Below are 17,676 nucleotides of genomic sequence, written 5' to 3'. Positions count from 1 at the left end.
GGTGGCATTCTTAAAAATAACTCTGAGGAACAACACTCACTTCTCCAATAAAAACACAAGCAGAATTCAGAATAGTTAACTGTGGGATTTGTACATTTATCTTTTCTTTGAAAAGGTAAAATAAACACGAAAAATTCCATAAAATCCAAACCAAAGTCACCTGCCATCACCACCACTCTGTCCTTTCCAATAAACACTTGTTGGCAGAGGCAGGAGGGAAATCGAAGTTTCTTGCCTCTTGAAGTGACAAGCACATTCTTTCCTCATTTGCCAAGCTGCTTTTCTCCCTCTGAAGCTCCAGCTGTTCTCAAAACCCAGACATTGTTCCCTTCCCCGGTCGGCCTCTGGCTCTAACCCTCAGCCAAGACTGCTTCTCCCTGAAATCTCTCGGGGACACCAGCAGCCAGCACTTGGAAGACTAGTCCAAGCTAGTTTGGTTTCTGGCGGGGAGAGGAGAAAAAGGAGAGAAAAGGGGGAAAGAGATGAATGGGAAATACTGTACGTCAGCACGAGAGCTCACAACAATTGTGTTTGGACAATGCCTGATCCTTTGGTGCTGCCAAGTGGTGGCTGATGAGTCTCTGAGTGGTTTCCAGACTTTGAGACTGTGGGATCATTTTTCCACTGTTGTTCACAGCCTGGGACCCCCCAAGTTCTGCTGGGGAAAATAAAATATGCTCACAAGATAAGTATGTCTCTTATACCTACAATTTCTTTCAGCTATCATATAACTGAGAAAATCCATAGGACCACGGGGGTGGCGGGAGGGTGAACTTTTAGACCCATTCATTTATATAAATAAGCTCCACAAAAGACAATGTGCATTAATTATTCCTCAGAGATTATAAGGAGTAAATTGTTTATGTTTCTCCCAATTAATAATGTTCCTGCCTTGGCCATAAGTGTGATAGACGGAGGAGAAAAGGAATACAAAGACATATTCACTTCCAAACTACAGGAAATCAACAATCAGAAGAAAAGGCAAACACCTGCAATTATTTAGAAATTCTGGTTTTAAAAACGTCAAAGCTGTCCTATATCCAGACTATCCTGGCTTGATAAGGAACCAAGAATGAATTTTTTAACTCCACACATAGCTGTTAATCACTGTCTGCAGTGCTTCTTGAAAGTACTACACATTAACCTGTCATTACATTTAGAGATGTTAGCCAAAGTCTAACCAGCTGAATTAGTTAGAATATAGATTTGGCAAAGTGTGAAAAGGAATTAAAAACAGAGGTCCCTGTACAAAACAATTGTAGTCTGACTTGTCATTCTCATAACAGTGTGACTGCACATGGCCCAGAGGCAGGAATTCTGGCTCTTTCTATTTGTTATATCAAGGACATTTCTGCCATCCACATGGTCCAAGGTGACCTTCATTCTAGCCAGTGGGAAGTGAAAAGGGGGGGAATAAAAGGGGAGAATCCACCACTTCCCTTTAAGAGCATGACTCAAATTTTTTACATATCATTTATACCTAATTCCCATTAACCATAGCGTGTTTACATGGCTACTGTCTGAAAAAAATGTTGTCTTTATGTTGGGCATCCATGTGCCAGCTAAATATCAAGAATTCTATTACTTTAGTACAGGAATTGGCAAACTACACCATGGGCCAAATCTGGCCCACTGCCTGGTTTTAAGTGACCTACAAGTGAAGAATGGCTTTTACATTTTTGAGTGGGTGAAAAAAGCCAAAAGAAAAATGACATTTCGTGATGTGAAAATTATGTGAAATTCAAACTTCAACGCCCATAAATAAACTTTTATTAGAACGTAGCCACACTCCTTCATTTAAATATTGTCTACAGCTGCTTTCATGCTACAAGGGCAGAGTTGAGTAATTGCGCCAGAGACCTCATGGCTTACAAGGCCTAAACTATTTACTATCTGGCCCTCTATAAAAAGGGTTTTCTGACCCTGCTTTGGAAGAAAGAAAAAAGCAGGTATTGCTGGATAAGTAGCAAAGTCGGCAACACCAACGTGGTGAAATTGGGAATACAGGAGAGGGCGTTTTAAAAGAGGCTGTAAATGAGTTTTATTTCTTTAAAAAACTTTAATGTAATTGTATTGTTATCCTTTTATACATTAAACATAACTCTGAAACGTAGTGGTTTAAACAGTAAACATGTATTATTCAGTTTCTATTCAGGGTCAGGAATTCAGAAGCGGCTTATCTGGGTGGCTCTGGCTCAGAGCCCCTCATTAGGTTGTAGTTACGACGTTGGCAGATGCTGCAGTCTCACCTGAAGGCCTGACTGGGGCTGGAGGAGCCCTGCTGGATGGCTCACACACGTCTATCTGCAGGAGACCTTGGTTTCTTGCCATGTGGCAGCTAACTTTCCCACAGTGAATCATCTGAGAGACAGAAACAGAGAGAGAGAGAAAGAGAATTAGCAGTAAGTCACAGTGCCTTTTATAGCTAGTCTTCAAAATTTCACACTGTCACTCCCATTATATTCTTTTTATTAGAAGAGATTCACTAAGTCCACTCCAGTCTATACTCAGTGGAAGGGGAACTAGTTTCCCTCCATCAAAGAGAGAAATGTCAAAGAAATTGTGATTATTTTAAAACTACCACAACAGTATTTGAGGGGGGAAAAATCACCTGTCTTCAGCCAATGCTAGGGAGGTGAGTCTGATTATAAAATAATTGCAGTTATTTGACCAGGAAAAAAGGAATATGAAGTCTTGGGTTTCCCTGGTGGCGCAGTGGTTGGGAGTCCACCTGCTGATGCAGGGGACACGGGTTCGTGCCCCGGTCTGGGAAGATCCCACATGCCGCGGAGCGGCTGGGCCCGTGAGCCATGGCCGCTGAGCCTGTGCGTCCCGGAGCCTGTGCTCTGCAACGGGAGAGGTCGCGGCAGTGAGAGGCCCGTGTACCGCAAAAAAAAAAAAAAAAGAATATTAAGTCTTACATTATAGATGGCAATAAGGTCTCTTGTCTACTCCAATCAATTGGTAGTAGTTACCTGGAGTACTATGTTTTGTTTTGTTTTGTTTTTCCTGGAGTACTATGTTGAGACGGAATCTGATTGATAGCTATCAAGTCCACATATTTTCTATCACTGGATTTTTATAAATCTCAAAATTCCAAACAATGAAAATTTGGAGAAAAAGCAGTATGTGAGGCATGTTCAAATCTCCAGAAAGCTCATAGAGCCATGGCTCTTGGACAGATCTCCCAGGGTGTTTCTCTGGCATACTGGTTTCTCATGAGATTTCCTCTCTTCATTAAGCCTTCCTTCCACCAACAAGTATTTATTGAGCACCTATGTGTTACACAGGTACTCTGGCCATCAGAGATAAAGTAGAGAACAAAGTAAATATCCCACTCTCACAGTAAAATAGGAATTTCTGTCTTCTGTAAAAAGTCTTAATTTTTTCCCCTTTTCCAAAAATCATATGTCTTATTTCTGATTATTATTTAACTGCATTAGACTTTCTAGGTCAATACTAAATACTAGTAGTAATTTTACATGTTTCTGGTCCCTGTATTATAGGGTTTCCCAGAGTATGCGTCACATGTTTCCAATGGGTATTAATTGACGTAACTTGGAAGAAGGGTTTCATAATCACACAAAAGATTGGGAAATGCTGGATTAAACAAAGTCGAACAGATTTCTCTACTACAGGCAACTTTAATGGACCTTGAACCACCAGGAAAAGAATGGTATAACACTCTGTATTTCCAAAAGTACCTGAGTTTAAAATCCTGTGTGTTTTGTTTTGTATGATTTGTGCAGAATGCTTATTCAGGTGGTCTGACAAATGTTGCTGGAGGGAATCCAAAGTCACTGTTTCCTTAACTCCCTTTCAGCCAATCAGTTCTCTTATGTTTGTCTAAAACCTTAGAGTTCACTGCAACACAAAAATGTCCATTATCACAGCCATATACAAATCCTAATTGGAAAGTAAATAAATAGTGGCAATTATTCTCATAGAGTAATTCTTTCATATCTGAGTATTTTAAAGCCCTACAAGTATTTTTAAACACGTAATTTATAATTATAACTATATACAATGTTTGCTCATATATACATTTATGTAAAGATATGTGTGCGAATGTGTATGTGTATATATACATACAATTTGCCAAAACAACTTTCCAAATTGCCTGTAAATATATATTTATTAAGTGCACACAATGTGTCAGACACTTTGGCATTAAATACAGTGATGAGCAAGAGGAAATACTTTACAACTGTTAACTCATTAATGTAATTAATAGCTCAGAGGGTTTGAGAACAAAAATCCTTAAACACATCATTATCATAATGGTTATCATCATTATCATTATCATATTTTATAAATAAAAATATAGGTTACAAAAAGAGACTATATCAAGGGCTTTGCATCATTTAGGATTTGTGTGCACTGGATGTAACAGAAATCTGATGACAGTGGCTTAACCAAACAGCCTCACATAATTTGCCTCACATAAAACGAAGTACAGAGAAGAGTGGTCCAGTGGTTCCATGGTGTCATCGGTGCCCCAGGATCCTACTTCTTTTTCACTCCCCCATTCTCATTATGTAGCTTAATTCCTCATCCTTGCTGTGAGATGTTCTCAGGTTGGCCATTACCTTCACCCTCACTACCTGCTTTCCAGGCAAAAATGAGAAGGAAGAAAGAGCAAAGGGAAAGAACCTAGAAGGTTTTGTTAATTATTTCATCAGCTGAAAATGTCATGTAGTCACCCCTAACTGCAAGCAAGTCTGGGAAAGTATTTTATCTGGACCCATGGACACACTGAGCAAAATTCAGTTTCCATTAAACACAAAGAAGAAATGAATGAATATTTGGTAGTCTACTCGCCCTGTCTTTTCCAGACTCACCTAGTTTTGTCAGAGTCAGAGAAGGCTGAAGCTAATAATAATAATGTTTTAAAATAGATACACTTGTTTCTTTCTACATCATCTCCTATTTATCATACTTTTAGCCTCCAAATACCTTTACACTAGCAATTTACTTTTGTCATAAACACAAACTTTCATGGAATGCCTACTACTTCCCTTGAATAGCAATGAAATAAATGTGTAAAAAATTTTCATTAAATGTTTGAAATTTTCAGCTTTACTATGTTAAGAAATGGTGGCTTGCTTCTACTTTTATTTGAACTATTTCTGCCAGCAAAAATAATTGTTCACATTAGTAGAAGCAGAACGTTTGCCAGCATGCAAAAGCACTGTATAGAACAGCAGCGTACCGTAACACATGTTTTCTTACTCTCACAAATCTACTTTAAAACCTTAATTTTTTTTATAGCTATGGCCTCAGGACTTCAGAATTTTCTTTTTTTTTTTCAACTTTGTAGCATATAAAAGTACATGTGTGAGCTTACAGTGCCAAGAAAAGTTTTCTTAAAGTTATTCCATTTCTACTTGGAATTCTGGCTTCATTTCGCACAGACTATGCCTAATGTCTTCTAATACAGAACACAGAAATACATTATTATAGTCACTAATCTCTCTGTTGATGTCTTAAATTCCTCGTTGACTCTCCTTGACACCCAAAGAGCACTTTCCATTCCTTTATTCCTTTTTTATCTTTTTCTATTTTTTAGAATACTATTTCCATGTTACCAACTTTCTAATATTTATCTTCTACAAATGGCTGGTGGAATAGATACTGGGTAACTCTCATTTTTAATAAATCTATAGGTCCGTTGAACCCAAGAGGGTTCCTAGAAACCAGATTCCTCCAGATGTAATGAACTGAAATACCACCTATGAAAAATCTATTTTAAGTTGCCCATAAAACCGCATAGCTCCCAATATCCAACCATGGAGAAATGGTTTTTTATACATAATATGATGAAATAGTATGTTACCATGTAAAATGATAATAATAAAGACTATGTGGGACTTCCCTGGTGGCGCAGTGGTTAAGAATCTGCCTGCCAATGCAGAGGAGACGAGTTCGAGCCCTGGTCCGAGAGGATACCACATGCCACGGAGCAACTAAGCCCGTGTGCCACAACTACTGAGCCTGCACTCTAGAGCCCGTGAGCCACAGCTACTGAGCCCGCATGCCTAGAGTCCGTGCTCTGCAAGAAGAGAAGCCTCTGCAATGAGGATCCCACGCACTGCAACGAAGAGTAGCCCCCGCTCACCGCAACTAGAGAAAGCTCACACACAGCAATGAAGACCCAATGCAGCCAAAAATAAATAAATAAATTTATTTTAAAAAAGTAAAATTAAAAATAAAAAAGACTATGTTACAACATGGGGAAATGTTTATGATTTAATATTAAGCAGACTGCAGCCTGAGGAAAATGGGAACATTAGAGAAAAATTAGAAGGTAATATGCAGTAATGAAAATAATTGTGGAAAAGGGTCTATAGTATATTTTTCTTCGGTTGCTTAATTTTTTCTGTACTGTCTGATTATTCTTCAATGTGCATGTGTTATTTTCACAATTATATAAAGGGGAGTAAAGATAATTTTTAGTGAGAATCTTGTCTCCTAGCACCTTCCTTTTCTGTACTTTTCCCTGTCTTTTGGTTCTTCGTTGAGATGCTCAGCAACCTCCTCTGTCTCCCAAATGCCTCCCTCGGTCACTTCCCTGAACAAGGGAGCCCCCACCGGCTCACCCCTCATCACAGGCCTTTCCCACCTTCAAAATCTCATCAGCCTGTCTGAGTCCCATTTCCACTGGCCCTATTTACTGGTTGGGTGCTTTTAAACTGTCCATTTCCACTTGAACACTTTAATAACCTACGTGAGATTCAGTTCCCCAGCTGTAAAGGATGATCCTATCTCTTCTTAGGATCACTGTTAGGATTAAAGAAGGTGACAGATATAAATCACTCAAATTGTGGTGCCTGTCACAGAGCTGCCCCCATTGCACAACACCAATAGCAGTATTCGTAACAGCACTAATAGTATTCCTCCCAAATGCATATATATGCATTTAAAGAAAGTTTTGGTCAAAAGGGCTTTCAGGCAAAAGGACAGACCCATGAAAAAGTTATTTGAACCAGAACCAATGGTAAAGAGTGTTAAGTTTGGAAGGAGAGATTCAAAGACATGAAGGGATTGTACTCGATCCTCCAACTAGTTAATGGCAGAACAGAGACAAGAACCCTAATCTCTGGGGTTGCTGGGAGACTGTGGTGCTCTCCACACTTGAACATCCCCATCAGTGCTCAGTGCTTGGATGACTTAACAGTCCAGCTGTCTGCTTAGAAGAAATCCCTTCTTTATTTTTCCTCATTGATATTTACCTCTGTCAGGCAATCCCATGGCTCCATGGACCTCTGACCACCCACAAGAACAATTTCCTTTTTGCCTTTGGCTGGTAGCACATATGAACTGCTAATCCTTTCTCAAATCTCTAGGCAAACTTCTAATTCTCATGAGACACAGATTTCCTCCAAGGAACTCATAAAGGGCCATCCCCTCTGTAGGGCTCTTTCCTGGCTGTTGCTCACAAACAGTTCAATGTGAAAAATTATAACCACTCCTAACTTCATCCTCTTAGTTTCCTCTATCTATCCTCTGGCCTTAATTTTAAGGTAAGATTACCATCGGGTTTTTTCCAACTTTTTGTAGCAAGATTAGGAGGGAAGGGGTGAGTTTTATTGGACACTGAGAGGAAGGTTCCTATAACACCCACATAAAGAGGTGATGTGGGAAAGCCAAAGGAAGCAGAGGGATTTAAAACCAGCTGGAATACAGCCGGGAAAGAAGTTAACACCCCTAGGCTTTCCGTGAACTTCTCTACCATGAATCCTAAGCCAAAGGATCTTTCATGGTCAGAAGTTATTTGGAAACCTGGTTTCAAACTCACTGGAAAGATGATACAAGAAATGCCTAACAGGGAAGGTTTTACTTAGATTAATTGATTAATTAATGACCACATAACAACTCAAGCTTACTTTGTGCATGTAAAGATATGAGTAATACCCAAAATCACAAACTCAGGAGCAATAAAAGACCTTAGGCTGAAAGCTCTACATTCAAAATTATCCTGATTTTCCTCTAAGCAACTAGGGGGATGAAAATAAAGAAATCAACAGGAAAACTCATAAATCTGTGACTCTGGAAGGAGAGGGTCACCACTCTACTGAGAAGACAGGTACTTTCCCCGGGTCCAGTAAGAATTGCTTTCTATGAAGTGCTGGGAAGTGAATCCAGATTAGAAATGTCCTTTTCAACTTGTGTCTGGACTCACCTACCTCTCCCGCTGGCTCACCCACACATTACCACTACCTTTACCCATGGTGAGCTCCATATGCCAAGCCACCTTGGAAGAGAATTATGCTTCTGATGGACCTACCCAGCCTCCAAACAGTTCTCCAGCCAAAGATGAATACCCAGGGACTCAGCTGAACTCCCAAATTTTATTGACTTAGAGCCTGAAAAAAACAAAACAAAAAACCCCAGAGAACATACAGAATTATCAAGGTTCTTGGTCAATTATCTGGCTTGGAGTTGGCAATTTCTTTCCTCTAGAATTCTAACTTTCTCCTTGTTATGGGTTGAATTGTCACCCCTCTCCTGCCCCCCCACCCCCGCAAACTCATGTTGAAGTTCTAACTCCCAATATGTTAGTATGTGACCTTATTTGGAAATAGGGTTGTTGCAGGTGCAGTTAGTTAGGTTAAGATGAGGTCATGCTGAACAGGGCAGGCCTCTATTCCAATATGACTGGTGCCCTTATAAAAAGGGGAAATTGAGAGACTGATAGAGGGAAGATGAGGTAAACACACACAAGGAATAGCCATCTGATAACAGATTGGAGTGATGCATCTGCAAGTCAAGGAATACCAAGGCTTGCTGGCAAACAACAGAAGCTAGAAGAGGCTAAGGATTCTCCGTTATAGATTTAAGAGAGAATACAGCCCTGCTGACACCTTGGTACCAGATTTCTAGCCTCTAGAACTGTAAGACAATCAATTTCCGTTGTTTTAAGCTACCCAGTTTGTAGTACTTTGTTATAGCAGACCCAGGAAACTAATACAGGGTTCTGTAACCAAAATTTGTTTAACGATCTATCAACTGATTAGTTAAACAAAGAATTGGAAAGTAGCTCACTTTGGAAAACATTTGTTACCCACTTTAGAGTCATCCACTGTCTCAATTTCTGGGAGGAATTCCAACAAAGACTCACCAAAACTTCTCAAATAACCATTAACTTTACCTTTCACTCTTTCTTAGAGCCTCCTTGTTTACAGCACTAAAGTTAGATAAAACCAGGGAAAAACTGAAATACTGAAAAGAACATTTTACCTGGAGAAAGCTGAGTAGACACAGAACGGTTTTCCTGGTCATTTTGAGGGAGAGTCCCGCATTTTAAGAATGGGAAGGTGATGAGGAAACTAAGGCTCAGATGAAGCAAGGCCCTTATCTACTGTTAAACAACTAGTGATGAACACAGCCTGTCTCCCCCACCCCCCATCCCCCAAAAAACTAGAGCAAAACCAACCCTAAATATTAGAAATTAAATGGTTTAGTTTCCCCTCCCCACTGGCTATGTTAAGGTATAATTTTTTAAAGACTAATATCACGACTCACACAAATATAAAGTTAACACACGTCAAAAATTTTATTAAACTGATTAATGAGGGCACCAATAATATGTAAAAAAAAATACTGCTTCAAAAGAGAATTCAAATAGACACTAAAATGGATTTGCTAATAGATGCATACAGTGGAATCAATCATATCTTCACTGGCCAAAATTTCTTTGCATTTGAACAGGAATCACCATCAGTTTTCTAGAACTAAGTGTTGTAAAAAGGCAATGTGTTGTTCAAACGCAATGATTCCTGTTCTGAGTAAGAAATCCACAAATTTATGACCTAATTTCTGCCCTTTGGAAGCTTGGACACCAAGTATATGGGTGCCAGAAATAAGGAGCACTGGAAATGAAGTTCAAAGACCCTTTAGCTTGTACATGAAGCAGGAGAAAACTGTAAGTATGGGATGGTAGGGACAGAGGATAGGGAACATAAGGACAAGAGTAAAGGGCTGGGTGAGGCTTTCTTGATTGTGTGCATTTGAGAGGGAAGTGATGAAGACAGAGACAGAAATGGAGGGGAGGGAGGAAAGAGGAGGGCAATTAATTACTCAGTATCTTTCTATTCTCAGGCTTAACAGTCAACAAACAGCATTTCTATGTTGCTTCCCATGTGAGTACCTGGCACATAGAATTTAGCACAGAAAATACAGACACACACAGATATATAAAGACACATGGGGATAGACAGGGAAGAAGTATAAGATCTCAAGGGAAAATATAGCTACTCCAAAAACACTTTTTCAAATTTGTGGGTGAACTCTGTTTCGTGGACTGATAATTGTCAAACCTGGATACTTAGAAAGCAAGGTCAAGAGTTACCTGACAGGGCTTCCCTGGTGGCGCAGTGGTTGAGAGTCCGCCTGCTGATGCAGGGGACACAGGTTCATACCCCAGTCCGGGTAGATCCCACATGTGGCGGAGCGGCTGGGCCCGTGAGCCATGGCCGCTGAGCCTACGCATCCGGAGCCTGTGCTCCACAGCGGGAGAGGCCACAACAGTGAGAGGCCCGCGTACCACAAAAAAAAAAAAAAAAAGTTACCAGACAAAGAGCTGTGTCTTTTCCTCTTTCTCTTTTTTTTAATAAATGTATTTTTAAAATTTATTTATGTATTTATTTATTTTTGGCTGCGTTGGGTCTTCGTTGCTGCAAGCCACCTTTCTCCAGTTGCGGTGAGCGAGGGCTACTCTTCATTGAGGTGCATGGGCTTCTCATCGTGGTGGCTTCTCTTGTTGCAGAGCATGGGCTCTAGGCACGCAGGCTTCAGTACTTGCAGCACGCAGGCTTAGTAGTTGTGGTGCACGGGCTTAGTTGCTCCTCGGCATGTGGGATCTTCCCTGACCAGGGCTCGAACCCGTGTCCCCTGCATTGGCAGGTGTATTCTTAACCACTGCGTCACCAGGGAAGTCCCCTCTCTTTTTCTTATTTTATTTGTACTTATACATAAATAATGCTGCACCAAATAGGTCTGTGTACATAAGTGTTTCCATATATTAGATAACTTTCTTATAAACAATTCCTGAAATTAGAATAACTATGACAAACTGTATGAAATACAGGGAACTTTTACACATATTGAACCAACTAAATTTCCCTACAACAGTGCAGGAAGTCCTATTATCTCCTTTACATGAATGAGACTCAGTTTAAGGTTTTGGCTAAGTGAAAAACAACACTAGGATGTGACCTGATTCAATAACTAATCATGTCCTTTCCCCCGAACTGCATGGTACTAGCTTTTTAGTTCACTCTGTCTCCATTTTGGAGGCTTTGGAAGTGATAAATGCCTGTGGTGGGGATAACTTTAGCCTGGAAAATACCAAGGCAGTGAAGTGGTCAGAGCTAGCTCGAGATGCTAACCGAAGTTCTAATTTGAACGGTTCCATATCTTTGAATAATTAAGATTAAGAAACAAGTATCTTACAGTAAATTCTCTCTGTTGGCAGACATTATTACTCAAAATACAGTTGGAGAAAATTGCTTTAAGTTAATATTAAGTCAATTTGCATGCATTTTAATGGAAAATAAAGGCTTTAACTTAGGATTGAAAAGCAAAGTACAGCATCTGTCAGGAGATTTTTTTTCTTAAAAGTGGGGACAAGGGGAACTCTTCTGGAGCCCTGAAGTCATCTGAGTGAGGCTGACTCAAGCTTCTCAGCTTGTCAAAACTATTAAGATTTATGGAAGCTGCTTTTATTCCACAAGGACTTCTGTTTAATAGGTTGTGGGTGAACCCATTACACATGAATACCATGGCCTCATGATTCTTGTTTCCTTGTGAAAGTGTGTTTCCTGCACTGAATCATCCTGTAATTTGCTCCACAGGGTTTTCATCTGTTTAGATCAAGTGTGAAAAAGAACTGCCTGAATCACATAATTTGGCTCAATGAAAACGCATATGGCAGTGTAGCAAAGACATGCCACAGACTTTACATTCAGGTATACAGGGGAGAAATGCAGCTTCGTCTTATTTTGAAACTGATCTAATCTCCCATGCCATTTAAGGGCATCTGCATCTCTTCCTGTTTAACTATTTCTATCAGGTTAACTCTCTTTTGGGTAAGTTTTCTGCCTTTTTAGAATATTTCATCTTCCCCTCTCTCCTCTCCAATGTCTGAAAGTATAAGGGAAATCATGTGATTTTAACCCCTAGAGGAAAGCGGGCTTACATTCCTCACCTGTAGGTCTTTATGCCTTTTCTTGGTACCTGGGTTTGTGATGTAGCTGGATATGGTTTGGCCCCTGGGTATTTTATGATGACGTCTACTGAAATGTGGCTGGTCACTGCTAGTGAAGTCAGTGGACACAGCCGTTGGTTTGTTCTTAGCAAGTCCCCACATGTTGCTGCCTCTTTGTCCTGAGTCCAGTCTCCAGTCCTTTCATTGCCTTCGTATCTTCTGCACTGTGGAACCAGGCACAGTACCTCTGGTTCATTTCTCTAGACACCATTCTCTACTCGTGTTTCTTTCCTTCTCTCACCATGTTAGATGTGGCTCAAGCCAAAAGCAAAGCTTTGCATAAAGACCTGTACAAATAAACCAGACACTTCGTGATTCCCTCATACCTATCCAGATGGCTTTATGGGCATCCCTCAAGACTCAAACCCAAAGGAGAGGATAACAAGTTTACTAGCATTTGACCAACTTGCCCTACTTTCTCCTCTCTTCAAATATTTCATACTTTCATGAGCTCTAACACATATTATTTCATATTTTAACATTATATGTATCTTCACAGATATATGCAAGTAATTCTCTGGGACAAATACCCAAGAATACGCTAGGCCACAGGGTGTAACAACAATGAACATGCCACTTCACAGACCCATAAGAGAACATAGTATTTATCACTACATATCCTGACCAACACTTTGCATGTGCATTTCTAATGTTTGTATTCTGATAGCTTTAACATGGTGCCTCAATGTTTAATTTAATTTCTCTGATTACAGCATTTGAGGACTCTCTTTATGAACTTGTTAGCCATTCAGACTTCCCTCTCTACATTGCCTTTACATATTGCCAACCCATTTTTTCCCCTGGGTTTCTTGTCTTTTTTTTTGTTGATGTTGTTGACCTTTTTGTATGAATATTTTTCTATTAGATTTATAAGATTTAACTTTCACAATGATGTCTTTAACTCATGCAGAATTGCCTCTGTATACAGTGTAAAGTAGGGATCCAAATTTCTCTTCGAGTGAAAATTTTCCCAATGCCACAAAAATGATCTGTGCTTTCATTTTCTAATATGTCACTTTATCTGTCAGCTGTGTAAGTCTCCCATATATACAGTCTAATTTCTGAGTCTTTATTCTATTCCACTGATCTATTTGTCTGTTCCATAACCAATTATGTGTTTTTTAAACCATATAATTGCCAAATGTCTTAATATCTCATATAATAAACTTTGTCTTTTCTCTTCTTTTTCAATTGTGGCTTACCTATAAATGGATTTTCATTTTCCCAAACAAATTTTAGAAGAGTTTTTCAAGTTTTTCAGAAAATATAGATGGAATTTTGACTGGAATTGTATTGCATTTATAGATTCATTTGAGGAAAACTGACATCTTTACTACATTAAATTGGCCTATTTATTCAAAACTTTTCTTATGTCTTTAACAGAGTTTTAAATATTCCTCCACAAAGATATTGGCTTTCTTTTTTAGGTTTTTTCCTAGAAATATATTCATTTTGATTGATATTATACATAGCATCTTATTTCAATTATATTTTCTGGTTGATAGTTGCTGGTATAGGAAAATATTATTGACTTTTACAAGTTGGTCTTGTCCCCAAAACTTTCCTAAGTTCTCTTTATAGTGCTAATAGTCTTCTGTTAACTCTGTTGGAATTTCTATGCATATGATCATTTCACCACCAAACTAACACTACATAACACTAACATTTAGCACTATGTTGATTGGCACATAGTAGGCATAGAGGAATATTCTCCCTTTTCCCTCAGCCCATACACTCAAAATCATTCATAATTGATAGTGAGAAATTTTTTAATTAAAATAAAAAAGAGCTAGTTGCCACAATGTGAAAAATTGTCTGCAATTCTTTTTCTGTTGCTTGGCTTAAGTTTTATTTTTTTGTTTTCAGATTTTGAACTATTTGAATTTATTTATTCCATTGCTATAACTTTAGTGGTTACCCTTATAATTTCCACATGCATAATTTGACTTAAAATCTAAAACAATTTATCTCTTCCTCCTGAATAATAAAAGGTTTTCAGCATTTTTCATTCCAATCATATTCTATTTTACACATTATTATTGTCTGGTATTTTATCTCCAATTGTGTTTTACCTTCAAAGTAGTCAGCATTACTTTTATTATTTTACAGAGTCAGTGATTATTTAGATATTCTTATATTTACCAATTTCTTTTTGTCACATCGCTTCTTGCTTCTCATTCCTTCCTTCTACTCTCAATGTTTTAATTCCTTTAAAGTGTGTCCTTCTCTTACCTATTACAGAATGAAATTCAAACTCTGTGGCTTAGCACCAAGACCCTCTATTGTCTGCTCTTCCCTATCTCTCATTTCTTTTGCTTCTCCCAGGCAGGATGTTAATAATGCCACTGTTTGTAGATGACCACACCCCATGTTACCCATTTTCTTTATTTTTGAAACTGCTACCTGGCCAAATGCTCAGTACTGTTAACTACACTAGTAGTTGCAGTAGGTGAACTACACTCCATTCAGGCAGGGATTTTGTTTTGTTCATTGCTGTATTTCTAGTGCTTGGAACAGAACCTGGCATGTAGTAACTATGTGTTGAATAAATGATTAAAGGATTGAATCAATAAACGTAAATACAGGAAAAAAAATAAAGTGTGTCCTTGAGTAATTTTTTTCAGTGAGAATGAATAACTAGTAAATTCTTTCAAGATTATTGTTAAATGTCTTCATTTTACCTTTGCCCTTAAATTATAGTTTAGTTGGGTATACTAGATTGTCAACTGTTTTCTTGAAAAATATTTTCCTTTTTTCTTCTATCCTCCATTGTTGCCACTGTGAAGTCTGTTGCAAATCTAACCTAATTATCTACCTTTGTAGATAATGCTTTTTCCTCCCTGTTAGTGTTTCAGGTTTTCTTTTATGTTCTGTCTTTAGTGTTATGCAGTTTAATTATGACGTGTCCAAGTGTAGATTTAGTTATTTACTTAGTCTTCCTTGGATCTAAGTTAACCACAAAATTCAAGGTTCAGCTGATTATTAACCTGCTCTACAGAAGTCCAATTAAAACACTGACATATGAAGAGGTAGTCTAACGAATGTACTATCAAGTCATTCCTGTCTGGAATATTGTCTATTTAGACCTCATTAGTTTTCCACACTGCAAAATTATGTGAATTAAGTTACATGCTGGTTACATGCTTTTGGATGTTATCAAGGTTCAACATTATTCATATATATAATGTTTTTGTACTGTCTATAAATCAGAGTTGAAAACAATATATATAAAACTAAGAGGTTAACAGTTCCAAACTTCTCTACCTCAACCCTCAGATATTAATCATTCTCTCCTTCCATCCTGGCTCTGAGAAACAGAAGAATCTTTCCCTTTCCAAGGTTCACCCACCTTTTCTTCCACTATCTCTGACACTTGGCTCAGTAAGTATACCTTCACTCCAAGCTCATTTAAGTCTTTTCCATTCCACCCACTCATCTTTTTGCAGGTAAAGAAATTTCAAGTTTCACATTTTCTAAAAAATAAAAACTTTCCCTTATTCTTTCTTGTCCCTCCAGCTAATAACCTCTATTTGTCACCCTCACAGCCAAACTTCAAAAAGGAGGGAGAGCTCTCTTATACCCCCCCACCCCCCACCCCACCCCCACTTACCCATACACACCAATGTCCTGGCTCTGCCGCAATTAAGCTTCTTCTAGCACCACTCACTGAAACCTCTCCAGGCAAAACTACTACTAACTTCCTGACCTCTAAAGCCAAAGGAGTTTTTTTGTAACCAATCCTATTTGGATGCTCTAAGGCTTTGGACATCTTTGCCTGATTTGTCATTATTGACTTTAGGATTATCACTCTCTCAGAATTCTTCTCTGGCTTTTCAGATTCCTCCTCCTTGGATTACTTTTCATACTGTACCACTATTCCTCTACTCCTCTTTAAATGGAGGAGAACTATGGGGTATTCCTGGTCCTCTTCTCATACTCATTTCCATGTCTTCAGCTAGTACTTATAAAGTGAAGACTCAAATGTCTCTCTCTAACCCTTGCCTCCATCTTGAGCACAGACCTAATTTCTAGTAGCATGTTTGACATCTTCAGCTGACTGCCCGATAGCACCTCAAACTCACTGTGTCCAAGTCCTTTTCTTTTTCTTTCAAACTTTCTCTTTCTCTTATATTCCCTATTTTGATAAGTACCACTGTCATTCACTGTTCACAGAGTAATTCTCTAGTCTGGTGCTATCCAGAACATTGTGTGATGATGGAAATACTCTGTGTCTATGCTGTCCAATATGGTAATACTAACCACTTGTAGCTACAGCGCACTTGAAATGTGGCTAGTATGACTGAGGAAATAAATTTTTACTGCATTTAATGTTGATTAATTTAAATAGCCATGTGTGGCTGTCCTATTGGAAAGCACAGCTCTATCCCTTCATCTCACCTAAATTACGTTTGCCATCAGGACATATAGATTCTATCCCTTAAATTTACCTTGAAAAGATCCTTCTCAAAGCAATCCCTCTTTTCTATCTCCACCACTACCATTTGAAAACACCAACCTGATTATGTCTTTTCCCTGTCCCAATGTCTTCACTAAGCTCACTTTTTTTTTTTTTTTTTTTTGCGGTACGCGGGCCTCTCACTGTTGTGGCCTCTCCCATTGCGGAGCACAGGCTCCGGACGCGCAGGCTCAGCGGCCATGGCTCACGGGCCCAGCCGCTCCGCGGCACGTGGGATCTTCCCGGACCGGGGCACGAACCCGTGTCCCCTGCATCGGCAGGCGAACTCTCAACCACTGTGCCACCAGGGATGCTCAACCTCACATTTTATATTTTATATAAGATAATATCTGAACTTCTAGTTGTAGCCTATAAAGACTTCCATGATCTGGTCCCCCAGCCACTCTCATCCACACCACTCTCCCAGCACCCTCTATAACAAGCATACTCAGCTCTTTGCTCTTTCCCTACATGCCCAGTAATACTTCCAAGCTTGTTTACACTCTGTACTTCTACGTAGTTTATACTCTTTCTCACTCTCTCTCTCAGTTCCATGGATTTTTACCTAAACTAAAGGGACCAGATCAAATGCCACCTCCTTCCTATATTTGTTTGTATATCTGTTTCTTTTTCCTCCAGAGTAAGGACAATGTTCTATGGAACATTTTCACTCTCATATGTGAATGAGTGAGTGAATGAATGAGTGAATAATAAAATTTCAAACAATTCCTTCTATAATTAAAGGCCAAAAGTGTATGACCTGAAAAACTTGAGTGCTTCCTTTTTTCAGATAGCTGAAATTATAAACCTATAATTTTTTCTTATCTCTATAAGTCATCTATTTTCATATGTATGAAAACAGAGCTTTATTTTTCCTAACTGAATTTAGGCAAATAACATCACATCTCTAGATTTATCACTTATTATCCCTGTAACACAATCCCTCTAAGTC

The 17,676-nt window shown here is 38.9% G+C and overlaps 1 protein-coding gene across 13 annotated transcripts in view; it reads right to left on the bottom strand.

Annotated features, from left to right (window-relative positions):
- LOC114902613 (cytochrome c oxidase assembly protein COX18, mitochondrial) overlaps positions 1–17,676 on the bottom strand; it is a 168,617-nt gene that overhangs the window by 87,260 nt on the left and 63,681 nt on the right. For 5 of the 13 annotated variants that reach the window (XR_003795554.1, XM_029234970.1, XM_029234979.1 and 2 more), the window contains one exon: positions 2,038–2,361. The gene's annotated coding sequence lies outside the window, so the exon portion shown is untranslated. Of the gene's footprint in view, positions 1–565; positions 656–2,037; positions 2,362–3,704; positions 3,865–12,208; positions 12,556–17,676 lie in introns of those variants that run through there. The other 8 variants (XM_029234975.1, XM_029234973.1, XM_029234974.1 and 5 more) reach the window with 6 other exon arrangements.

Source organism: Monodon monoceros, unplaced genomic scaffold, assembly GCF_005190385.1.
Source record: "Monodon monoceros isolate NGI ecotype Baffin Bay Population unplaced genomic scaffold, NGI_Narwhal_1 Super_Scaffold_20, whole genome shotgun sequence".
Taxonomy (NCBI): domain Eukaryota; kingdom Metazoa; phylum Chordata; class Mammalia; order Artiodactyla; family Monodontidae; genus Monodon; species Monodon monoceros.
This window is presented reverse-complemented; position numbering and strand designations above follow the sequence as displayed.